Raw genomic sequence first — 27,064 nt, 5'->3', positions numbered from 1 at the left:
TATTATTATTATTATATATTTTGCAATATTGACCAAGAAAGAGAGAAAAAATAAAATAATAATAATCAAACCTCTTAATATTTTAGAATAATTTGAGTGAAAACTGAAAACAACTCAATTGTCTATGTCTTTTGTGTAAACTCAATTTATATAAATACTTTTGACCTACAGTATATTAGAAATACAAAATTATAGCTTCAAACTCCAAGTTATTTGAAATAAGTGCACAAAATCACTCTCAGTTGTGAATATGGATTATTTATTGTTGTATAATGTTATATCGCTGAATCCTCGATATGTTGTGTACCTAAGGAGGCTATAAGTTATACGCCCTATTGATAAACAATTATTCAATGTATAAGCACCCACCTATGACATGAAACTTGCGCTCACATGCACTAAGTTCTTGTCAATGTTATGAAAATGTTATTTCAATATTAATTTTATGAGCACATATTAAAAATTTCCAACGGATGCTTGAGCCTCAGAGCCAAGGCCATACCCACACCAGTTCCATACTACATACACGTATACTATCTTGTGTATTGAACCCGCCCCAAACCTTGGACTTCTCCCAATGAAAAGTTTTAGATGCGCGACTGGGTGGTTATAAGCGATTCAAGTGGAATTCTTGAAAGGGTTGTCTCCAGGGAGTGCGTCCGTTGGATTAAAACTGAGAAAGTATGGTCTCATCAGAGAAAATTGCCACCAAATCATGACGCACGATGTTTTTGCCCGCTGTTCCAGCTTAGCAATATTTAGTTATGATAAACAAGGATTTACGTCTTGTAGCTCTGTCATGTAATTCAGTTCATGCAGATATCTGACAGCTGTAAACTGGTTCGTTTAGAAGTGTTCTGCCACGTGTGCAGCCTTAAACTTAGGATTTTGTTCCACACACCTTTTGGTAGCCTTTAACAGGCGTTGCGATGGGTCTGGTTGGCCAGAACGTAGGATTCACACTTTCCTTTTGATGTTTTGTAAACTGGGTAATAACTAGTGATGGGTAAATTCCCGGGAAGATATTTTTCGGGAATATTCCCTGGGAATATTCCCGGGAAGATTCCCAAAATGGGAATTTATCCGGGAATTTATGTACAATCAGAAAGAAAATTGTATTCTATTACTATATTATGATTTCAACGTTGAATTACTTTTTATATCACAGCATATTATTACTGTTGTCCACAGAGGATTCTTTAAAATCTATATATTCTGAACGATACTATGTTACTTTGTTAACACTTGATTATATTTAGAGAGTACGCATAAATGTATATTTATTTACAATATGTTCTATCAATTAAATATGTGTGAAAAAATTATATAGTAGATTATATAGTAACAGTTTATATGTAAGTGGATTTGCTCAGCTTGACTCTATTACTGATATTATAAACACATTAAATTTATAAATGTTACAAACCAATTAGATTGGGTAAATGCTAGAAGATTCATGTCTCACCAATTTATCAACATTTGCGCATACATATTTATGTTGACAAAAGTTGCAAGATACTTACTTATCTTTATATTTTAGCACGTAACATTGCCATACACGACCTTTCATTCAACCTATTTCTCGAAATTCTATACGTTAATTCACATGTAAAAGAAGTCAGGGTACCTCTTCAGAAATTCGAGTCAGAGCTAGGAGACAGACCGACGTCTATTATTAATGGTGGTTCAGGGTTCATTAATAGTACTTCATCTGTATTTCTACATAGTTCTAAATTACTTTACAAAATGGTTCCTTTTCATCATTTGTAAATTAGTACTTTGCTAATTTTGGCTGTTCTTTAGCATGGGGGGGGGGGCAGCTTTTGCACGTACTTTTTTGCGATATTCTATTCCGATGCGGTTGTTTTATGGTTTCATACGTTAAATTACGTTACCAACATTAAATTCAGACAACATTGCAGAGCGAGTGTTAGCGAATGAAGGCAGGTTAGAGCCCCGCATGGCACGTTGTTTTCTATCTTCGTTACCAACAATTCACTTTCTTTTCTCACATAAATCACTTGCACTTACCTTTCCGTTCTGTATAAATCCCCTACTGCATTAAAAAATATATGTTTGATACTTTCTTGACTACTTGAACATCACTATGAACTCATTTCTTCTGTAAATCATCCTATTTTTTGCTAGTTTTGGCCTCCAATACTAACCAATTACTCTACTTTTTAGTGCAAATGGAAATAGAACTTAAAAAATCATATTATTAGTTATATAAAGCACCGTCAAATAATTTTAAATTTTTAACTTCCAAATTCTTTAAAACCTAGAAGTAAATCATAATATATTAAAATAAAGTAATTAGTCATATGGTTCTTATAATTTGGAAGATAATGTAAAGAAATGGAAATAAATTCCTTCCCGGGAATTTATAGGCCAGGGAAAAAACCCGGGAATATTCCCATTTTTAAATTCCTTCCCACCGGGAATATTCCCACTGCCCATCACTAGTAATAACCCGATTGATGGTGGGCAATGGAATCTGAAAGTTTTGAGAAATTCCTTTTTACCTAACACTGAGGTCGTATCCGACCACGTTCGAAATCATTAAACTCTTTGGTTCCTTTGGGTCACGGTCTAGTGGTTTATCGTGTGGACTTTTTTTTTTTTATCACTGTCCACACCTAGAATAACTAACAAACTACGACCATTAATTATCTTTAAATCATTACATTTCATTATATTTCAAGATTGTCTGTTTATTTACGAATGATTCTGTATGGAATCGAAGACGTTTAGAGAAAATTGAATGATGTTGACAAAACATCCGTTTGAAATGAGTGATGATTTTATGATTCGGAAGTATTATACCAGTACGTTTTCTTTTCTTTTCTTCCTTTCGGAGTGATTGTTTTCCTAGGTTTTCCTTTCACACCATGCAAATGCCGGAATGGTACCTAACATAATGATCCCGAGCCGTTTCCTTTAGGGATGGCCAAACATTTCCGGAATTCCAATTTTTCCGAAATTGGAATTTTATAAATTCCGGATTTTTTCCGAATTCTGGAATTTTACCGACATCCGAATTTGCCGGAATTCAGAATTTTTTTCCGAAATTGGAATTTTTTCGAAATCCGGATTCTTTCTGAATTCTGGAATATTTATGAAATAAGAAATTTTCCGAATTCCGGATTTTTTTCTATTTTACTTTCTGGATTCCCGGAAGTAATAATTCCATAATCGGCCATCCCTAGCTTAGGCCTACTTGCTTCCTCATTTTTTTTCCTCTCCCATTTCCCGGGCAGTGTAATCACCGAAGGAAGTCATCCTTCACAGTAGCGTAGGGAAGGGGGGGACAGAGCCCCCCCCCCCAAAGAGGTCCGACAATGTACTTTGGTACTTTGACGTTTGTAATTTTTTAATATATTTTTATGTTTATATATTTCTTTGTTTGCAATGTTTCTATATGTACCTATAACAGCACTTGCCCCCCCCCCCCAACACACATCCTGGCTACGCTACTGATCCTTCATATGTGTGAAGGGCTAACATGGCCACAGATGCCGGAAGCCCAGAATTTTAATCCCTAATCCTAATCTTTTTTTTTAATCTGGCGAAGTACCCGTTCTTCGCACGGGAAGAAAAAAAAATTAAAAACATATCAAACTTAGACTTGAATTCACTTTCTCCTTCTTACGATACATATTTGAATCGAAATGGAGTGACAAAAGCCTAGGTCAGTTCAAGTGCTATGTTCAAAAATTCATTTCAAGCGGGGTATTCGTTTTTCTCTATGAAATATTTAAACACCCTATCGTCCCTTAGGACGTATGTTTGTGTAATAATAATAATAATAATAATAATAATAATAATAATAATAATAATAATAATAAAGCCCACCCAACTGCTGACTACTTAAGAAAGTAATTTACGAATGGTTCAGCCGTTATTTTTTATTTATTTTTATTTTATTTTATTTATTTTATTTTATTTTATTTTTTATTTATTTATTTATTTATTTATTTTGTGGAATACAGAATGAAAACCTAAAACATTTTAAAATTATTTTTAAGTGCGGAATTTTCGAAAACTCTTGAACACGTATCCCCATCAGAATCCTGCCACATACAGTCGGACAATTTGTCCATGCCGACGAGATGCCGCGGTCGGATTGCCGGCGCCGGACACCGGCGTCTTTCGACAGCGACGAATAGTTGCCTTGCCGAGCGGTCGGCAAACAGCCGGAAATGAGCGTTAAATACTCCGTCGCCGCCGTCGAAAAGAGGCCGGCATAAGGAGTCGGCAAAGAGTCGGAAAGAGGCCTTTCCGACTGTTCTGCCGACTCTGACGGTCGGCAACATTCGGCAAAGAGTCGGCAAAGGGCATTTTATTTTTACGATTTTCGACTGCTTGCCGCCTCGGCAAAAGGTCGGAAACTTTGCAAGTAGATCGTCGTGCCGCCGCGGACGGGTGCCGGCTGCCTCCGGCGGCCTGCCGCCATAGACGGCGGCAATCCCTCTTTCCGACCGCGACTTCCTGATGGGGATTATTTTAAACAGTGGCGCATTTACGATTTTGTTTCGGGAGAAGAAGCCTTCGCTAACTTTATTCCTGGAAATGTGAAAATTCTGCAAGATGTTTCATTTACTTTAATATAGTAAATAACATTTCGGGTGGGGGTGCTTAAGCCCTAAAGCCCCCCTTAAATACGCCACTGATTTTAAACAAACAATTTATAGCTTATACAAAGTTTTCTCTAGTTAAACACAACTGGCTCCTGAGATATATTTTGGAGTATACTTTGAACTTACGTATTCCCTGCTTAAGATGTATTTACATTTTAATCAAAGCGACCTTATAAAAATCCGGCTCAAGGTCAATGTTCAAAAATTATTTTCAGATGTTTCAATGCTTTCTCCTGTGATGATGAAACGATTCCACACACACACACACACACACACACGCGCGCGCGCGCTCCTCGTGTGTATGTATGTTTATGAGAGACAGAGAAAAAGATGAAGCGATGGTATGGTATGATATTTATAGTACGGTAATGTTGCCTATCTAGCAAGTATGTTATTTTTCTTGAAACAGTGATATTATTTCTTCGCAAGCACACCATTTTAAAATGAAGTGGGATAATTGAGGAAAATCTAACAATAATTTTAGATTCGTGTCAGATATAATCGCAGTCTCGATTGTGGCAATGGTGGAACGCAGACGTCATTGTTCATCGCCATACGTCATCATGAAAGGTGGCGACCTCAGTGTTTCTAATCTAACCATTTTGAGGCTAAAATCTTCTAGTCCATTTTCATACGATGATTGACCAGTAAATGTAATTTAGCTATAATAATTTTGATCAATTACACATTTATTACCAACATTTTAGTCATTTGTGCACAACGGTACTTGAAAACTTTTGGTAATGGAAGGTTATTTCAAAATATTGAATGAAAACAAAGTATCATTTGCTATTTTGCTAAATTCTACTTTAACAAATGTTCCGTCAACTTTGACAAGTTCATGTGTAAAGTACAAGGGAAGGAAGAATTGTGAAATGAATGATGAAATAGTCAAGCGTCAAACGCGAAAAATAGAAAATTGGTAATACTTGACAGAGTGTTTATCAAACCACACATGACAATTTGCCCTCAAAGTCTGTTATCTTCTTCAGCTGAATATAATCTGTTGACTGATTTATTGCCCTCCTGTCATAGCCTACTAGCAGAATACCCGTTCTTCGCACGGGAAGAATACGTTTTATTTTGGACGTAAAGTGCACCAAAACTGTCACCAATCACCTTAGGCACCTCAAAACTATGAATTCGACACTAATATAGGTCATTTTCAATTTTTAAAAAATACCCCCATCCCCCTTTAAGAATACTGATGGGGCTGAATTTGGATTTAAACGGCATCAGAAGTTTCACTGTGCATCTTAGCGATCCTGAAAACTATATGGATTCGACACTAACGATGGTTCGACACAACCGACGAAACTATAAATCGGTCATTTTCGATCATTTTATCTCCCTTCCACTCCCCTAAGTTGCACTTTCAAAGCAAAATGATATATAGGCCTATATATATCCCAGGTCCGTATCTCAACTATGTTGAAAATTTGATCGAAATCAGTCAGGTGGTTCAAGAGTTATTGAAGTTATAAATATAGTCACATTCATTTTTCTATACATTTATAGATTTGAACAATATTTTAGTTAAATAAATTAAAATGAAAAATACAGTCACAATTTTAGGCTTATATATTATTAACCTTCTTATATAGCTACTATTATCTTCTAGTATCATAATAAGGAATTCTTTTAATGAGGATGGGTTTCAGAATGGGTTTCACCTTAATATGTGACATGATTCTTGTACAGAATAAATTTTTAAATATACAAACTAGTTGGTTTTTGTCCATTTTCTCGAGAATTACGCATGAGTTTTCATATTCATGCAAGTCATTTTATTCAGCTTAATAGTTCTTACCTTTGAAACTTTTATTTCCGTCAAAAGCTTCGTTAACCCTTGAGAACTCGCAGCGCGGTCTTTTCGACCGCACCTATAAATATTCTTTGATTTTGTTTAGTGACTTTGAGCAAACTTCCCCTCACCCCCCTCTAATCCTTCCCCAGACTGTATTGTTGCAACACACCACAGCTTTTGGCAAGTATACAATTCATTTAAAATTATGTAATTCATTCCTTAACGTCAAATTTTACAGCGCGGTCGTTTCGACAGCGTGCGAGTTCTCGCGTGACGGTCTGTGCGCGAGTGCTGAAGGGTACAATATGAAACATCTTTGCGGCCCTATTTACTCGGATATAAATTGTAAATCGTAAAAGTTACACATGGTATATGTAAATGTTCTTTTATTATAGTTCATATATATACAGGGTGAACTATTTATCTTGATAAGCCTTTTTTACTTTTAATCTAATGAACCAAAATAAAAAAAAAAATGCTGAAATTCTGTACCATGCAAATCTCGGCAAGGGGACATTGTTTGGTAAACACTCTGTGATATCACCAAGTTAACAACGTTTCTCCAACCCAACATAAACTTATATATATTTTTCTCAAATGGCAATACATCAGGTTATTACACATTCCAAATATTTATGACAAACAAAAACGTATTATATCATTTTTGATTTGATTTTGATTTTTTTTTTTTAAAGTTTAGCGTCTCTTTCAGAAGGGAGGCCATATAAAACGTACACCTAAAGCTTAATATAGAACCTGGACTACTCGGAGCTTCCGGCAGAAATCGAACTCTGACCTCCCACACTAAGGGCGCGTACGCTAACCGCTTAGCCACGTAGGAGCTTGGTACAAAATTTCAGTGTTTTATGTATACTATTAGTTTAAAAGTTACAAGAGCGTATTAAAATAATACTACAGTCCCGTTAACCAAATTGATACTACTACTACAACTACAACTATTACTACTACTACTACTACTATTACTACTACTACTTATACTATGGATCAGTATAGTAAAACTGCACGCATAATTTAACATAATCTAACGTAGCTATGTAATCCAACCAAATATAACCGAATGCAGTACATTCTGTAACTTTTTTCGATTTTCAAATTGAAAATCTTTCAGTTTTACGTCCCACAGTTATGCCGGTTAGGCTAAAGGAGACGGTGATGATGAGTAATGAATGAAATGAAGAAAGAGGAAGGAAACGGGAAAACCCCTAGAAAACCCATGCACACGATGTTTGTCCACCACAAAGTTCACTTTGGCGGGGGCTGGGATCGAACCCGGGACCCCAAGCACCAGAGGTGAACGCTTTACCACTGAGCCACCGCGGTCCCTAGATTTTCAACTTGGTTTGGCGATACAGCAGTAATACTCAATAGTGAACGTTAATGGTAAAATTGGTGGAATGAGAAAGTAGGAGGAAACGAAAGTACCCTGAGAAAATCCATGGACACAATATTGTCCACCACAAACTTACTTTGTCGGAGATCGAACCAGCGACCCTATGCACAAGCGGTAAGCACTCTACCACTGAGCCACCGTGCCTCCCACCTACGGGCTTCTGGAGCAGACCAACCTTGGATTCCAAGATATCACTGTATTTAGCTTTTGTAATGCGCTCAAATTTTACTGTTCTTCGCCGGGAATCGAACTTGTGGGAACCCATTGCACCAAAGACGCGAGCGTTAGCCACTAGACCAGCAATTAGGATTTGATTTTGACGGGACAGATCTGATTTTGTTGGGACATTCTGAGAAAATGTCCCAACTTTCATGTTTATTGATAATGTTGGTTATTATTATTATTATTATTATTCAGTCTTCACATAATTACACAGGACATTTAAAATAAGAGGAAATTTCACAATGGTACGCAAGCAAGCACGTCACATATATAGCTTTACGTAGTGATGACGTCAGCATTAACTGCCTGGGGAGGGAGCAAAAGTAGAGCCAGATAAAATTTTGAGGAAGCTTTTTTATATATATACCGAAATGCATTACAATGGGGTGACGTCTTCCCCTTTGCTTCCTTTTGTGTCGTCTTTACCTATACACAAGGTATAATATTTAAATTAGCAATATCTTTATTTTATATTTTTTGATATAGAGCCTAAGTGATTTAAATTGTCTTCTTTCTGTTATATCCATTAGATAAATATGATTCTCTCTTCAATACAAAGACTTATATTACATTATTTCGGAAAAATAATCACTAGTACATTTCTTTACCCTTCCTTCCTCCCATCAGCTGTGTGAAGTGTCCCTATATTTTGCTTTGTAAAGATAGCAACTCTGGCTTCAATGCGTCATTTAGTTATTTTCTACAGGCACCGTTTGGTAACACTGGCTCGGCCCCGACAAGCACGCGCGATTTGCAACCCCTACGGATACATACTCTTAGGTTGATTAAAGAGAAACTCCAAAACATAAGAATTCGAACTGTTTTAGTTAGTATATTTGCAACACTGCGCCACCTCTCTCGGCTTCGGCACGTTTCCGCCTAAAGATCGAAGAGGAAGGAACGGAGGATCGAGCAAACAAGGAAACACCAAGATAAAAGCGTCGTGTTTTTTTGTGTTTTACGGTCACAGGGGAAGCAGAGGGTAGAGGGTGAAATGGGTGGTGGATTGTGAGTGAAAAGAAGACACAACAAAATGTGAAACGTGTAAGTTAGTAGCTTATAAAGTAATCCTAGCTATTTAAAACTTATTTCTAAATTACGAGTTGTTCATCTACGTGAAGCAGAGAAATCAGTGTTACATATTCTGTGATTGTTGCGTGTTATTTCGCTGTCAGACGGTAACAACATTCATTGGTCGTCATTCATTGGAGATTTTATTCTTGGCTCGCTCGACTGACCTTGCAGGGAAGCAGCTGGTGAAAATAGTGCGTAGCGTGAGTATGTAAACCATAAAATCTTCAGAAATGATTTCGGAATGTTTCGAAATATTTTTAGTCCGTATGTATTTGTATCATTTACCTAACAGAAAAGAAGTGTTTATTAGGTTGGATTGGCTATGTCCCTACGTGACTCATGAGCCCCTGCTCCCAAATTCTTTCAGCATGTCTCCCAAAAAGAAATATACACTTTTCAGTGGCGGATTTACGCTACTTGTGGCCCTAAGCATTTTATGCCCGGAGGCACCTCACCCGGCAATACACCCAATAATCATCTACTAATGAAATCCTTTCAGTATAGGCCTATCGTTGCCAATGTTACTTGAGCCACAGACTAAAGTACATTTACAGTACAGTTAATAGTAAGTGTACATGTTTCACATTACATTTACTTTGTTTTATCTTTGTGAGTCTAGATCAGTGGTTCTCAACCTTTTTTGACTGACATCACATTTCACATTTTACGTGCAGGACATCGCGACACACTTATTTGATATTTTTGTTATAAATAATAATAATAATATCTATTATAATAGTGAAACCCATTAGTATCTATAATGATTCTCAGTGGCGTATTTAGGGGGGTTTCCGGGCTTAAGCCCCCTCGAAATCTTATATACTATACTAAAGTAAATGAAATATCTTGCAGAATTTTCACATTTGCAGGCAAAGCCCCCCCCCCCCCCCCGATAGTTAGCAAAGCACCTCCGAAACAAAGTCGTAAATATGCCACTGATTGACTCTATATAGCACTGAGCATTATTGCTACCGCTGGACGTGTTGACTGGCATAGTCTTTCTGGATTTTAACTAATTATTATTAAATTCATCATGATTTTCAAATTCTAAAATTTCGCAACACACCTTACCCTAACAGCAAAATTACATAGCAGGCATATGTCTATCATGTTCCCTCAGGTACGTGGGAATGTGTCCAGTGTGTGCCTTATGTACTTGTGAGAGAGAAATCACATGGATGGCAAGTAATAGTCACAGTCTATGTCCGCCCCTAGTCACATGCCTGACATGTACCTGGGGAATGTGCCTAGTTGTATGCCGTAAGCGTCAATGAACAACAAAATTACTCCCCCAAAATATGTCAAATCGCCTATATGCGTAATGTGTTGACATTAAAGTGAGTCTAAAAACACTTTAAACAAGTATTTAAAAAAAAAGAGAGAAACGTACCCCTGGGCGGGCGCGAACCCCCCGCGTGCTCTTCCGACTTGGCCACGAAGGCAATTACAAGAACGTCGCTTGTAAAGGAGTAGATCTTTTAAATTTGGCTAATCAGAGTGCTCCTTTAACCGCGTATATTCGACGATAACCGTTTGGATCAGATAAAATCTGCTCGCCATGTAATTCTATAACAAAATGACGAGTGTCTACGTACTTTCTTCCATATTCACTTTCGAGTGATAGACGACAGTTGCCATCTAATAAGGTTGATGCGTTTGTTGCTTCTAGTACACAATCGCTTAGAAAAAGAAGCAACAAAGTCATCAAATGTGGGGGATGAATTTAGAACACCTAAATGGCGCATGCCTAATACATCTTGTGCTGTTAAGGTATCTGAAACAGTATGTACCTAAAGGACGTACCTAGAACATAACAGATATATGTGCCAAGTGACAACATAAAAACACTATTAGAGTGCGAAACTGAGCCAGGTATATAAATGCTATATTTGTGGTACATAGTTGCAAATATCAATTAAAGCCTGTTACAAACATCTTAACATTTCAGCTAAACGAATAAAACGCAAGCTCTGACGCGAAGTTGCCGAGAGCTAAAAGGTGTGGTTATGGCTAAGCAGACGAACTATAGCGCGATCAGGTGGCAGAGGATGGAAGTGGATGTTTACAAAATAAACGTGGCAATTCCGCTGGCCTCTCATTTGCTAGCAGCATTTAAAGAGAACTGGGAGCGTCGTCTTCAAATGCCAAGATGTTTGTCACGCCGTTTAGATGTAACAAGCACCTAAGCTGAAGTACATACTTAGCACATGAATATCATATGTGCCAAGTGTCGGGTACCTAAAAAGTAGCTGGGACAGCTAAATAGCACATGCCTAGCACATCTTGTGCTGTTAGGGTAGAGGACTGCGTGGCACACCAATGTGTCGCGACAAATCGGTTGAGAACCACTGGTCTAGATCAGTGCTATTCAACCGGGGGTACCTAAGCCTAAAATAAGCATATTCCCAATATTTATTGAATGATTATAGTTTGAGAAAATACATGTAAGTTCTAAAGTTGCTTTTAGTTTTGAATTATTAACATTGTCCTCAGTGTGAGAATTATCAGGGAGGATGAGGGGAAAATCCCCCTCAGTAGAACTGGATGTCTCCCATATGTTTTGAAATTTCCCATGTTATTTTTTCGGATGTGCAAATTATCCTCCTGTAAATAGTTTTTTTTTGGTTGGTACATTCATTGTCCTTTTGTTGGGTCTCTATTTGTCCCACTTTTTAATCAACTGAACGTGTGTATTAAGATTAAAAAGTTCATTTCGATTTAATTTCTTTTAAACAGGTTCAGGGGTCCACAATTGGATGGCGAACTGTAGTCTAGGGGTACGCGAGAAAAAAAGGTTGAATAGCACTGGTCTAGACAATTCGGTATTTTTTAGTAATTTTATGTTCTTTCTTTCTTTCGGCCTCCTTGGACGCCGTCTTCATAGGCCTCGAACGTTTTGTTCCTGGAGCCTTCTCCCTATTTTAGTAAAAACTTTATGGTATGTAATAGTTCATTATGTTCCTTTTCCAGTATTGCACTCGGATTCATTGAGATACATATTTTTTATGTTCAAAACATAAATTAACAAAATTAATATATAGTATTTTCTATAGCAATATAAAATTCTTAAAATAATCAGTTCACTGTTCAAACATGGTTTTTAGGGAATTAAAAACACACCAATAGAAAAAAAAAGTGTTCCAAATGTTAATTTTTTCTTCTTTTGCGACCCCTCTGAGCTCTGTAGCATGCCTTGTTTCAGTTGTTCGCCTAGTCAGGGATTCGACGCTGTTAAACATACAGTGCTAATGACCTACAATACCACAACCCCTTGAATAAAGTATTGATTTCTGGATGTTATTCTTATATGAAATTACACATTTTTATACAAAATTTCGAGCCATTTGAATGTTCTAACTTTTGTTGTAGGTCCCTCAAAAGAGAGGGTGGATAAACACCATTCTTTTTCCGTCTATGCTAGTCATAAAAAGCAAAAGTCCTCATAAAAGCCAGTATATCATATGAATATGAAATTTGTGCATTAACATCAACTTCAGTGATGTATTTAGGATTTTGTTTCGGGGGAGTTATGCATAACACGTGAATAAACACTTATATTTTTCCTTTTGGGTGCCGACAAATTTTAATGAATTCCATTTTCCTTTCTTTAATATTTGTACTGATGACCTTCCAGGTATAAGGAATGATAACATTGAGTGAGGGTGGGGAGGGGGCAGGTATGACTGAAATGTAAGATAATATCTAATTATCAAGAAGGCAATACGCTGGGGGGAGGAGGAGATATGAAGTTGAGTGGCAGACATTTTAGAAAAATAAGTAACCTGCCATTTAAAATTAAATACAGACCCTACGATAAGGAAAAGAAATGTAAGTCATTTAAAGGAAAAGGCAAAATTAAAATGAAATAGTCAAAGAATAAAACAATTATAAACAGTGGGAGGATATTAATATTATTACACTATATTTTGTTAACTATATCCTTGTAGTATTTACTCTTTCATTTTCTGAATAATAACACACATTTAATGGTATGTGTGGAATTAAAAATATAAGTTGTTCATTAATCCCCAGTTTGAATATAATTTCTACAAAACAAGACTCATTACTGTGATTAATATTATCTTGTCTATTTATTTGTTTTGAAAATTTGTTAATAAATAATCTGATCACACAATTTTCCAGACAGAATTTTAAAGATATTCGTGAGCAAGGAATCAAATCTCTTCTTACACTTGCATTGTTTAAGAGTACAAATGACTAGTACCTACATGTGTTGCTCTTGTCAATTCACTCAATAAAATATGAAATATACGATATATGGTATTTTAGCTGAAAAATAGTATCCTATTAGTTATACAACCTTTCGTCGAACAAAGTGTCAGAAACAACCAAGAAAACTAACATTGATATACAAATATTCAGATCATGTCTTGCTTCCTCCCTTCCACTTTTAACGTCCAATCGTCGCCACTGTATACTTCCTTAATGTTAGTGTTACTGACGATGGCCGACTTGAATCACAACTAACAACGGTCGAAAGTATGATAGGAAAAACGAAAGAAAGTAACAACTAAGAAAACGAAACAAAGAAGTAGAATGGACGAAAGAAAGAAAGAAAAGAACTCTTCTTACATGGAATGAAATTTGACAAACATAGTTGGCCTATTATTTATGAACAAAGAGCATAAGAAAATTGGAAGCCAATGAAATTCTTAGAAATGGTAAGAATGATTATTGTTGTACGTGGAATGCGAAAAACTCGGAGAAGAACTTGAGCCCGATATTATTATTATTATTATTATTATTATTATTATTATTATTATTATTATTATTATTATTATTATTATTATTATTATTATTATTATTACCAATGTTTTTTCCAGACGTGTTTGTGGGGACAGTGCCCCCGGAAGAGACCAGAATAATACGTCTATAATATAATAATAAATAGAATAATATCAGAAATGCCCCTCTGACTAGTCAGTGTGCTCCCGGGAACATTTTTTCTGAAAGAAGCACTGATTCTACCTTTTGGCAGGTCCTGGGACTAATGAAGTTTTTTTTTTTTTTAATTTTGAGCACGATAACCCCTTTAAATACGCCACTGATTTACATCAATGCGAGATGCATATAAACATATTGTTGCAAGTCACATACACATATTCTGCCTGTATACTATAATAATTTTTATATGCATCTTACATAGATATAACGCTTGAACTTTATATTCATACAATATACTGGCTTTTATGAAGATTTTTTTTTTATGGCTATCATGATTTGCTCCTCCGGGCATCGCCGTAAAGACTATGGGCCAATCAACTTACATCATTTGCGTAAGCATGTGACATTGGAGAGAAACGAAATCGCCTTCTTCAGCCATACCTCAGATTATGCTGAATGTGGATTACTATTATTTTGTGTAGTACTACTTTTGTTACCTGTCTATTGAAAATTCTCTCTCTCGAGGAAATCTGAAATTACCATGGCTTAAACTCATTGAATAAAGTTGATCCTCGCGCAGTGGCGTACGCAAGAGAGTGGTATCGGGATTTAAACTCCACTTCCTTGAGCAAGGTATGGAAAAATAAATATCTACTATAATAAGATATAGGTATATATAAAAAGTACACTTGTCCTGAAAATACATGAGATTTAGTACGTGAACCCCTCCTCGATGAAATTCTGCGTACACCACTGCTCCTGCGTAAGACCTATTCTATGTGTGCTATATATTTTGATGTACACTCAGTGATGCATTTATAAGCTCTGCGCCCCCAATAACTACACGTTCGCCCCACCCTTCATCCCTGACTTAAAAATAAAACACTAAATTGTGCTTAATTAGTGAATTAACAATTTATTACCGTTAAATACCACTCAAGTACAAATACAACTACGTAACAAGAAACAATAAATGGGAAATATGTTCTCAATGCTGTATCATTATTACGTGGATTTGCAACGTTTCTATGTTAATGTAGATGAGAGTTTCTTGCTTTTATAGTTGTTACTGCATAGATTCGAAGTGCACGGAGCTTATATCAAATGTAAAAATCCTCTATTTGCTCTCCATTTTTAAACTTTTTTTACACGAAATTTTTTAAAAATATCATTTAATTTTTAAGTCGTGCACCCTTCAAAAATGTTGCGCTCTAGGCACGGGCCTAGTTGTCCTAATGGGAAATGCAGCACTGTGTACACTGTGTCTAAATTCCTAGTTTCGGCATTGTAGAATTGAGTTTTGAGTTTTGTATTCAAAATGCGAGGCTATAAAGAATAGGTTTTACTATTAAGGGTCTTCACTACAGCGAAATTAAACTACCGCTAATTTTAGAGTTTTTCCGTAATATCTTCAATATAAATAAAAATACTCGGAAAGTAGAAACGTAGTGATTTAGATAATACGATTTTGCATGTGATACCGTTATCATAACTCATGTATCTGCTTTCGATTTGCAACTGTAGAAAGATTTAGCATTTTTTGCGGTTTCTGTAAATAGCGGAATACCAAAAGCGAATAGGTGAATTGTGGTAAAGGTATCACATGCAAAATCGTATTGTCTAGTTCACTACGTTTCTGCTTTTCGAATATTTTTATTTGTTTTGAAGATATTACAGAAAAACTCTAAAATTAGCGGTAATTTAATTTCACTCTAGTGAAGACCCTTAAGTAACGTGGGGAGCTCCCAACCCCGACGGGACTTGACTGACGTAGTTGGTGAGTGCAGAGACCACCAAGGAGGATGAGCGTTCACAATATGGGAGACAATTCTCCACTTCAATATTTCGCATCCGAGAAAGCTGGATTGTAGGATTACTCCCTGACCCCGGTTATTCAGCTTCTTAGGAGAAGTAGAGGCATGAGAAGTAGACCAGTGACGGCGCCATTTTTAATTTGTAGGGGGCAAACAGAGGCACATAGTTATTTTGTGAGAACAGATTTTTTTTAAATCGAATACTTTAATATTACTTGATCTACGTTACAACATAGTCACCAGTGGGTACTCAACCCCTTGCCCCCTCTGGTGTCGGTACTGGAGTTTAGTATCCTCCAATCAGTGATTATTTCAGTTGATTTCCCGCGGAAACGGGTTTCAATATGGGGGATGAAAGTAGTACTGTGAAAATACGATGACCCATATTTAGAGGTGTGCACGGGCTGGAATTTTTAGCCCGGCCCGGCCCGAGTCTGAAATATGTTTTGGCATTTATTCCCCAGCCCGACCCGAGCTCATGTGATAATCAAATGCGCCCGAAATAAGCCCGAATTACAGAAACTTAATAATTAACACAAAATTGTATTTTGATTTACAGCAAATAGAGGTTTAAATATGCTGTTGTGCTTTAAAAGTTCTCCAGAAAGAACAATGCAATGTATATCGTTGTACAGTATATTTAAAAATTTACGGCCCAGACCCGAAGTTATATATGCTTTGTAGGCCTGAGCCCGACTCGCGCCCGTGCAGACCTCTACCCACATTGAGCACGATCGAAGATATAGCCGAGCTAATAGGAAAGGGGAGGGATACTGAAATCATCGCTGCCCCAAGAACGTCGGCCGTAACGTAATTTTGAGATGCGTGTGTAAAATGCCAGCGATTTTCAGTTAACCATAAAATCTTCTAAAGTTTGGATATCTTTTACAGAAGTTTCAAAAAAGAAAAAACGAATTATTTTTCTGTTTCTTGTTTCAAATTTGAATTAATTTTTCTTTAAAGTGTAACTGATTATTCTTCACTGCCATGTTGACAAATGCAAGAGGTTGCATAATGATGTAATAAAATTTAAAAAAAAATAGTCACAGACCTCTCTTGTAACAAGAAATACAGAATCTTCGAAAAGTAATGGTGAAATTTTGTGAGGCTGCTATGCAGAAATGATATGATACGCTATTTTGGTTGGCAACTCAAATAGTTTGTTGTCATGTTACGAACGGTTTGCAGGCAGAGCAGGTAGAGTCATGAAGCAGTGATTTTCCAAAACACGTAGAAGAGTAAGCTTAGACATGCACAGAGCTTGAATTCGTCTATTCTATAACGTAATTCGGCGAGAGATTGCGGTTGCATCAGTACAAAATTCAACTCTTCCAGGAAATGAAACCTCAGAATACAAACCACGGATTGTGAATTTGTTATGAACATGCTTCAGAGAATTGAAGCTGATGATTTTTTTCCTTTCTTTCTTTCTTTTTTCTTTCTTTCTTTTTTTTTCTTTTTTTTTTTACCTCGTTTCCTCTCTAATGAAATTACTATATTCCATGCCAACAGGTGTGTTAACTGTCGCGTGTGAAGGTCTGAACAATCATATGTCATACACGAGCGCGCATTAGAGATTCAATCAAGGTCAATGTCTGCTGTGATCTGACGAAGCATCAAATCGTTGGACCCCTTTTTCTTTCTTTCTTTCTTTCTTTCTTTCTTTCTTTCTTTTTTTTTCGCGGACTGCTCATTGGTCCCTGGACATGTTATAACTATTTGCTTTCCAACAAATCGAGCCCATTAAAATATCTATCTTCAAATTTATCTTCCAGCGCGATGGAGCAACCCGTCACTTTGCTCGTATTATTTCATGCTTTGGGCGTTCGTTTTGGAGATTATTGGATAGGATGTAAAGAACCCATTCTTTGGCTCCCGAGAAGTGTCAACCTCAAACCCAGGGACGGCGATCAGGGGAGGGGGCAGTTACCCCCACTCTTTTGAAGTGACCCGTTAATATCTATAGTTTCATTTGGGAATATAAAGTTTTTGCATATATTACCGGTTCATAGGGAAAAAATGATGCTATATAATATTTCCCATTACGTGAGTAAGTATTGGTTATTTGTCTTCCCGTGCAGGTAAGAAAGCTACAGGAATTGGCGTTTTAATTGCCACGGAAAATGACTCAAAAATTAAACCTATTGGAGCGCTACAAGCGTACTTTCCAGCGTACTTTCATTTTTTTCTTACAAGGGCTGGATATCTTAATCAGCCGCTTTAAAACTAATTGAGAGAAAGTTTTGAAATAAAAGTAAAGTGTTTTACAAGTTATTCTTTAGTTGCACAAAAATCGACAGTTCTAAAATGTCTTTTCTTCTTTCTAATAGTAAGGAATATTGATTAAAAAGAGAGTAATAAGAAACAACTTCTACCTTCCCCATTGTCTGGTCTACAGCATTTATGACATTCCGCAGTTACGAATTCGTGGTGGAATATAAATGTTTTATTTTCTACTTGTAGACACAAGAATGCTACTCCTTTTCATTCCCTTTTTTTCTTTGAACAGATACAAGAAAAAATAAACATTGTTGTCGGCACAGTATAGGTTTGGATTTGTATTTTAACTGAAAAAGATAGTATCCTATTAGTTATACAACCTTTCGTGAAACAAAGTGTTAGAAACAACCAGGAAAACTAACATTGATATACAAATATTCAAATAATGTCTTGTCCCCCCAATTTTTAACGTCCAATCGCCGCCACTGCTCACGATACGAGCAAAGTGACCATTGGATTTTTTCTTGTGTGATTTTATCAAGGACACTAGCTGAACCTGCGCTCTCTACACAGCGCATCATTCACATATCAGCGTGAATCTTCTTGTCATTCCTCACATATGTACATGTCCCTTCACAGACACAAGTGAAAGACGTCTTGATAAATATCGGCAAGAGATACCGTGAAGGGGAGATTTTTTAGGATTACTTTTTCAATATCTCGCAGCATTTGCCAGATTTGAGCCTACTTCCAGTTGGAGTTTTTAATTCATGTATGATCAGTGTTTTCTTTCTTTTTGCATGTAGTATGTAATAAGCAAATACATTATAATGTCAGTGATATATGGTGTTCATTGGGCAAAACACTCCAAACAATAAAGATTCAACTTACTGTTAAAGTGGAGAAATGGTTATCCTTCGTTTTTCATTATCATTTGGACATGAAATAAATCCCTGAGAGGTATGCAACTCCTGTATACAATTATATGGTGTTGGAATGCATAATGTGTAGGATATAATGCTTTAGTTTTTTTTTTTAATTTCAACACTTCCAGTGTACCCGTAAAAATGTAATAAAGAAATAATGACCATGTTTTTTTTTAATATTCAATTAGAACTGGACAATCTATACAAAATTTGCAATCGATCAGTGTAAACGTGATCTTTCTGGAGCCTGTAGTTTCCGAGATCTCATTGCCGAAAGGATTGGCCACAAACATATAAACGCCCACAAACGTATAGTTTAAAAGAACTCCAAAGATGGCAGCGCAATTCATTTGCATTGATTTTGGAAAAGGCTTAATAAAATACAAAGGCTTTGAACAATATTTTTTTTAAAAAATAAACTTTATACGAAAAAGGTCTACTCAATAATTTATTTAAAGTATACATAGTTTAAATATGTGTTTCTGTTAAACCTGAAATCACAAATAACCGTAAATCAAATGTTTGAAATCATAGGTTATAGGTTGGAGCTCAGACGCTTTTGCGTATAAGGAATACCTACACATCCGTAACCATGTCACACTGCGACTTCATCGTCAGTACCTTCGTATGGTTCAAAATTACATCTGAGCATACAAAAGACGCAACTGGATAAAGACAGTTAATGCTTTAGCAGAGGAGAGTCATCCAACTAAGTATTGGAAACATTTCAATCGGCTAATTGGGAAAACCAGCACTTCTCAATACCGTCTAGACAAGAATTCTGCCCTTACAACGGACTCTGCGAAAGCGGATGCCTTTGCCCATGTTCTTCAGACCTTCTTTACACCAGAAACTTCTTTTCAAGATGTGTCGACACTTTACAGGCGCATTGCCAGATATACCAACCCTCATAATGGATATCTTCAAATTAACGTGGACCATGCTCTGGATGATCAACATCCTTTAACCGCACCAATAACGCCAGTGGATATTACAGACGTGATACGTCCCAAGAAAAGCACTGCGCCAGGGTTTGATGGCATAACCTACCGCCATATTAAAGAAGGTCCTGCTATTTTGTTACATATTTTGGCAACACTACAATTTTGTCCTCAGAACCGGCTACTACCCACCTACTTGAAAAGTATCTAAAGTGCTCATGTTTCTGAAACCCCACAAAAATAAAACGGATCAGCTTCTTATAGGCCCATTCAGCTCACGTCCAGACTCGGCAAAATCTTTTAGCGCAACGTAGTTCGCAGTTTTCATAGGCATTTGCTAATACATGATCTGTTACCTAAACACCAAGTTGGTTTCCGTTCTGAGCATAGCCTCCTTGATAACCTCTTACGACTTAGCACTATTCTTACGAACCATTATAATAGAACTGCACCCTCATGCCTACTTTTATTCGATCTTGAAAATGCCTTTGATCGCGTGTGGCATAATGGTCTTGTGTATAAGTTACACTTTTTCAATCTTCCTGCCGCATATATACGTATGGTGTATACCATTTTCTTAGAATCGTCTTGCATATATCTCCACCAACGACAGTTTATCTTTCCCAATTTTTCCTTACACCGGTGTCCCGCAAGGTTCAGCCTTATCGCCACTATTATATATTTTGTACGTCAGTGACCTGCCTGTAATGCCTGAGCCTATTTATATCTTCACATTTGCAGACGATACTGCACTGCTGGCTTGTGGCAAAACTATGCATCAGATCAACATCTCTCTGCAAAAAGCCTTAGATGTCTTTAGCAACTGGTGCAGTAGATGGAAGTTGAAATTAAATTATACTAAAACCCAGGCTCTTGTCATCATTCCACACAAGAGACGCAGTCGAGTACGCCGCAATTCATCATTACTTAACATTAATGTAGACGGTGTACCCATCCATCCCAGCACTACTTCTAAATATCTGGGGGTAATCTTCGACGCCAAGTTATCTTGGAAACCTCACCTTCTTTCCGTCAAGGAGAAAGCGCAAAATCGTTTAAATCTCCTGAGGCGGCTCGTCGGTAGTACCTGGGGTTTTCACACCAATACTGTTCTAAACACGTACAAGGCATTTCTTTGCCCATGTCTCACTCACGGTCATACTGCCTGGGTTAGTGCGAGTGATGATTTCTACGAGCGCCTACGTATTATAGAATGCCATGCTTTGCGTCTCGCATTTCGAGTCAGATTACCTAGCCCGATATGTCTCTTATACGAACGACTAACATTCCTACACATCACTCGACATCTGGAAGATCTTCCCTCTCGCTACATAGACAACACAGCACCATACGCTTATGGACACTATACACATTGATAGTCGCCTTTTCGCCTCACCTACTTATTACTATCCTCCACTGCGACATCTCCTCTCCATCTATAGCCGGACGCATCCAGAGCACCCTGACCATCATTTCTTCGCTACCTATCATCCATCAGAATTCAATTCGCACGTCTACCCATCGTCTGCACAGTGACTAAACCTAACAAGGGCTTCCCCCGTGTCTATCATCAGTGTTGAGTAGCCCCAACACAGAAGATAAGCTCATTTGTGAATACTAACTCTTCCCTGTGTACTGTGGCATCCAAGCACTTCATCTCATCATTCGCTCCGCTCATTAAATAAACGTCTCTTTCTAAAATTCATAATCCTTACATCTGGTCACTGTTATTTGCTGTCTGTCCTCAATCCTACATGTTAATATTCCACATTTCTATCTGTGTTTCTAGTTTGTACTATCTATGTTCTACAACAACAATAATAATTCACCTGTGTATGAATAAAGTGACTTACTTTATTATTGTTGTTAAACCTTATAGCCCATATATGTGATAAATCATAACCAAAGTCTATCTGAATCACTCCCGAAGAGACGACGTTATCGTCTGCGGTAAAACAACTTAAAAAAGGAGCTATTGTTGCTACTGTAGCATTCTAATAGATAGATTGTGTACCGTGTTAAAATTGATTATGTGAGCCACATACAGTGCTCGCAGTATGAAAAAAGACCTTTTTTTAAAAAAAAAAAAATGTGAATCTATCAATATTAGGGAGAGTGCCATGTGCTTTTAGTCTTAGTTTTTATATTTTTTTTATTTTATTCCAGCAAAAATAAAAATTGCATTTATTATTTTTTCCTTTCTATCGTATTTTAAACAAAAATTGCTCTTCTCAAAGGTTTTATTTATTTTTTTTTTTTAGGTAATTAGATTTTAGTTTGTCTTTATGTAATAGTCTGGAATGAATGGTTATTTAACAAACTGTTTGCTTTCTCGAAAAGTCTTTTTTTGTGTGTGTGGAGAGGAGGAAATGAGTACTACAAGAAGAAGAAGAAACAATACCGGATTCGGGAAAAATCATATTGACTTCAGTAAAAAAAAAAAAAAAAAAAAAAAAAACCGAGAAAAGTGATATCGGTTTCGGTGAAAAACTAACCAGATTTTAAAGAAATAAACCGAAATATCGGTCTTTCGATTTTCTACAAACTGGTTTTTGGGTGTTATAGAAGAAAAAAGCTGTTCTGTCCATTCTTCCTTCTACTATACGATTTCAATGTGTGAGGTGATGGGCGTTGTTAGAGGAGGGGACGGGGACCATGTCCCACTGAATAATTTTCTTGGGGAACCTAGGATTTTACTTTTTGGGGGGAAGGAGGTGATGCTTTTTCATAAAGCAGGGTATACCGTTTCCTTAAGAGTATTGTTCTTTTTTTATGAAATAAAATGACATTTTTCAGTTTTACGTCCCACGGTTATGTCGGCTAGGCTAAAGGAGACGGAGAGATGATGAGAAATGAATGGAATGATAAAATGAGTAAGTGGAAGGAAAAGGGAGAACCCCGAGAAAATCCAGCTTTGTGTCTGTCCACCACAAAGCTCACTTGGCGCGAGCTGGGATCGAACTAAAAACCACATGTATCAGAAGTAAACGCTCTACCACTGAGCCACCGCTTTTTTTCATATTATAATTCAATATTTTAAATGTCTTTTTCGTATTTCAGGAGAAAGGACACATATCTGCCAACCACCCTGTGTTTGCCATTGTGTGCTTGAATGTTTATGAATGACATTTTTGTGCACTAACTATGATAAATATTACGTAGTTATGATAAATATTTTTCTTTCTATCAGATTAAACTGTAAAACTGTAATAATATGGTGTTTTTTCTGAAGAAATAGTAGAAAATCTCTTCTAAATCTTGGGAAACGAAATATAGTTTACTGATCGAAAACATTATGGCCAGCAAAAACAAAGGAAACAAGGCATAGTGGGACACTGTAACTTTCGAACTAGCTATTACTCGACACAGTTTACAATATGAGAAAAAATTTACGTAGGTATACTTAGTTTCGTCCTTGGGGGGGGGGGTCTCTAAACTGCTGATTAGGCCTAGTCTAGCTTAATATGACAAATAGGTCCTTATCTGACTGTAGTTGTTAAGTCTGGAAAGTAAGGTATTATTCTTCAATGATTCATTGTATTTATTACAGTCGTGTTGATAACTGTAAACTGTAATGTTTGTATATATAGTTATAACTTTATTATTTACTTCCCGTTTTTATTTAACGTAATTTCTAGCTTTTTGTAGTAAACAAATGAACATATTTCGTAGATTTTTTTTTTTTTTTTAAAGCTGGAACAACGATATACCCAAGTTCCTCTCCGCTGAAAAACAAATACAACTTAATGCTATTTGTGTTTGATACGTTATCAGTTTTTGAAAGCTAGTCAAGAATCTTGCGTTGCTACTTGTAAACCATTTGTTTAAACTTGCGATGAGTAATAGCATATTTAAACACATTTCTTTTCTTTTCTTTTTTCTCTGTTCTAACAAGGAACATCATCCAAGTCGATTTCGATCAAATTTGGCAGGTAGATACTAGACGTGAAATAAAATAAAATAAAATAAAACCTTGCAGTTTAAGGGTCTTCACTACAGTGAAATTAAACTACCGCTAATTTTAGAGTTTTTCTGTAATATCTTCAAAACAAATAAAAATATTCGAACAGCAGAAACGTAGCGAATTAGTCTATACGATTTTGCATGTGATACCGTTCTCACAACTCATCTGTCTGCTTTCGATTTGCAACTGTTGATAATTTAGCATTTTTTTTTTTTTTGCGGATTCTGTAAATTGTGGCATACCAAAAGCAGATAGGTGAATTGTGGTAAAGGTATCACATGTAAAACCGTATTGTCTGGTTCACTACGTTTCTGCTTTTCGAATATGTTTATTTGTTTTGAAGATATTACAGAAAAGCTCTAAAATTAACGGTAGTTTAATTTCACTGTAGTGAAGACCCTTAAGGTCCCACAATTTTGCCATTTAGGCTAAGGCAGATGGATGATTGACGTAAGTGAATGATGATGACAGAATTGGTGGAATGAGAATGTGGGAGGAAACGGGAGTACCCCGAGGAAACCAACGTACGTGATGTTATCCACACAAACTTACTTGTCCGGGCTTCGAACTAGGGATCCCACGCATCAAAGGTAAGTACTCTACCACGGAGCCACCGTGATTCCTAGACATGAAATAAGCTAAGTAAGAAGTTCCTCCTTTCCCCCCAAATTAAAGTCGATGTCAAGAGCGTAGGAGGAAACAAACTCAAGCGAATCAGTGTATCTAAGGCTCTCGCCATTGGTGCGAGCTGTCTCGGCTTCGATTTCCGGTGGAAACACTTAGTCGAGAAAGTGTAACAGTTTTTTTTTCAGCGCAGCCATCCTGAGCAGTGTTGCCAGACCAATCAGTTGCAAAAGCTGGAGACTCGAACATAAAAAACAGGAGAAAGCAGTAGACATACAGTGGTTGTGTTTGAGTGTAAATCCCGGGGGAGGGCAAAAAATTGCCATTATTAAGGGGGCAATGCAGTCCAGAATTTATTACTACTTTCATTTCAAAATAAAACAATACATACAAAACAAATTTTAATTTTAATTACTTAAAAATTTCATAAAGATTTTTTTTTTACGATTATTAGGAATCTTCTGGATGTAGAAAGACCCCCATGCCCCCTAATTGCACCTAATGGCTAAGAATACCTAATTGCCAGCCATGCTCCCTAATGCCATAGAGTGAATAAACTTTTCGCAGCAAAAAGCGAGAGAATTTGCAGCTGAATTTTCCGCCCCAAGGAAAAAGCAGGACAATTTGAAGCTGAATTTTCCGCTGCAAGGAAAAAGCAATTCTTTTTTCATTTTTCTTTTTCTTTTTCTTTTTTCTTTTTTTTCTTTTTTCTTTTTTTTTGCAGTAGATCAGTAGAACGTAGAAAAAGCAGGAGATCTCCTGCAAAACAAGTAGATCTGGCAACTCTGATCCTGAGTGAGGATTTCCTGGGTTTTCGTCATTCACACCAGGCAAATGGCGGGATGGTAGCTAACATAATGGTCACAGGATGCTTTCTTCCTTCCCGATTCCTTTCTTTTTCCCAGTTTCCCCGGATAGTATAATCCCCGAGGGACGTCATACCTCATGCGTGACGAGCCAACATGGCCATAGATGCCGAAAGACCAAAAACTAATTCCTAATCCTAATCTGGAGTGAATGAAATTACGCACAGGTAAAATAAGAGAAGACGTGTTTGATATTTTCTTTGACAAAGCGGTTAGGTGGGGGCAGAAACCCCTCTAAACTTATGACTGCAAAATATCAAAATTGGTAATGAAGGTAATACAGAAGTACTTACAGTACATATAGGATTGTAACGAAACTGTATAGAGAGATACTACATGTAAAATAAGCGAATAGTTTCTGCAGAAAAACTATTCTTCAGAGCAAAAGCCCCCGCCACCAAAATAAAAAAAATCGACACCAAGAAAAAGTACATCGAAGGGAGTGAAATTGTGCAGATATATTAGACGTAAGAAGGCTGTAAAGGTTGTGATCTGTTTGTGCTTGTATTCACTTTCCAAAAATTTTAATTTCACATTTCACATTGTGGCAGATCATGGGTGGAAATTGATTAAATGTTGTTTTGTCAGTGGAAATTTTAAAGGGTATCGATTTTATCGAATCAGTAGACATGAAAACTGATTTCAAAAAGAAAAAAAAGAAAGAAAGAAAGAAAAGAAAAGAAAGAAAGAAAGAAAATACATACAAGGCAAAAGTTGAATAAAATTTTGCGACAAAATAATCGAACCAGATCGATGTGTAACACTGACACATTCAGCTTCAGTCTTCCATTGGCAGACATTAATTTTCGTAATTGTTGGCCTAAGTATGCACTAACAATGAGCGATATAATATAATAAATGAGCTTAAGTTTTGCCGCCATATTGTTTATATTTTGTATGAATGGGAAAAGTTAACCGCTGACGCAGAGAAGAACGGAATCAGTGAGTCTTCGACAGTGGCGGCGGTTGGACGTTAAAAGTGAGGGGGCAAGACATGATCTGAATATTTGTATATAAATGTTAGTTTTCCTGGTTGTTTCTAACATTTTGTTTGACGAAAGGTTGTATAACTAATAGGATACTATATTTTCAGTTAAAATACCGTATATCGTATATAATAGTTTATTAAGTAAATTGAGAAGAACAACGCAAGTAGATACTAGCCCTTTGTACTCTTAAACAACGAAAGTGTAAGAAGAGAATTGATTCCTTGCTCATGAACATCTTAAAATTCTGTCTGGAAAATTGTGTGATCAGATTATTTAATAAATTTGCAAAACAAATAAATAGAAAGGATAATATTAATCATAGTAATGAATAATGATGCTTGTTTTGCAAAAGTTATATTGAAACTGAGGATTAATGAAAAACTTAATATTTAATTCCACACATGCTATTAAATGTATGTTATTACTCTTAGAAAATGAAAGATAGTAAATACTACAAGCATATGCTACGACATTTAAAGAAATATTTGCTTTTGCAACTTCTTGAAATATGTTCGTTGCCATTAGGTGCAGATTTCACTTTCTTGGAACACATCAAAACACAACAATACTTACAATCCACACTTCAGTTATACAAAATAAACTTAAAACCTAGAATTATGTTCAATTTACTAAATTTTATTGTATATACACTCGTACATCC

The 27,064-nt window shown here is 36.5% G+C and overlaps 1 protein-coding gene across 3 annotated transcripts in view; it reads left to right on the top strand.

The window, feature by feature from the left end:
* Positions 1-8,808: 8,808 nt before the first annotated feature.
* Positions 8,809-27,064, top strand: part of LOC145664684 (uncharacterized) — a 51,060-nt gene continuing 32,804 nt past the window's right edge. Inside the window, exon 1 of one of the 3 annotated variants that reach the window (XM_081731538.1) lies at positions 8,809-9,124. The gene's annotated coding sequence lies outside the window, so the exon portion shown is untranslated. The other 2 variants (XM_081731539.1, XM_081731540.1) reach the window with 2 other exon arrangements.

Source organism: Thermobia domestica, chromosome 11 (genome assembly GCF_964235325.1).
Source record: "Thermobia domestica chromosome 11, izTheDome1.hap1.1, whole genome shotgun sequence".
NCBI lineage: Eukaryota > Metazoa > Arthropoda > Insecta > Zygentoma > Lepismatidae > Thermobia > Thermobia domestica.
The sequence above is the reverse complement of the archived record's forward strand: the minus strand, read 5'-3'. Positions and strand labels throughout refer to the sequence as shown.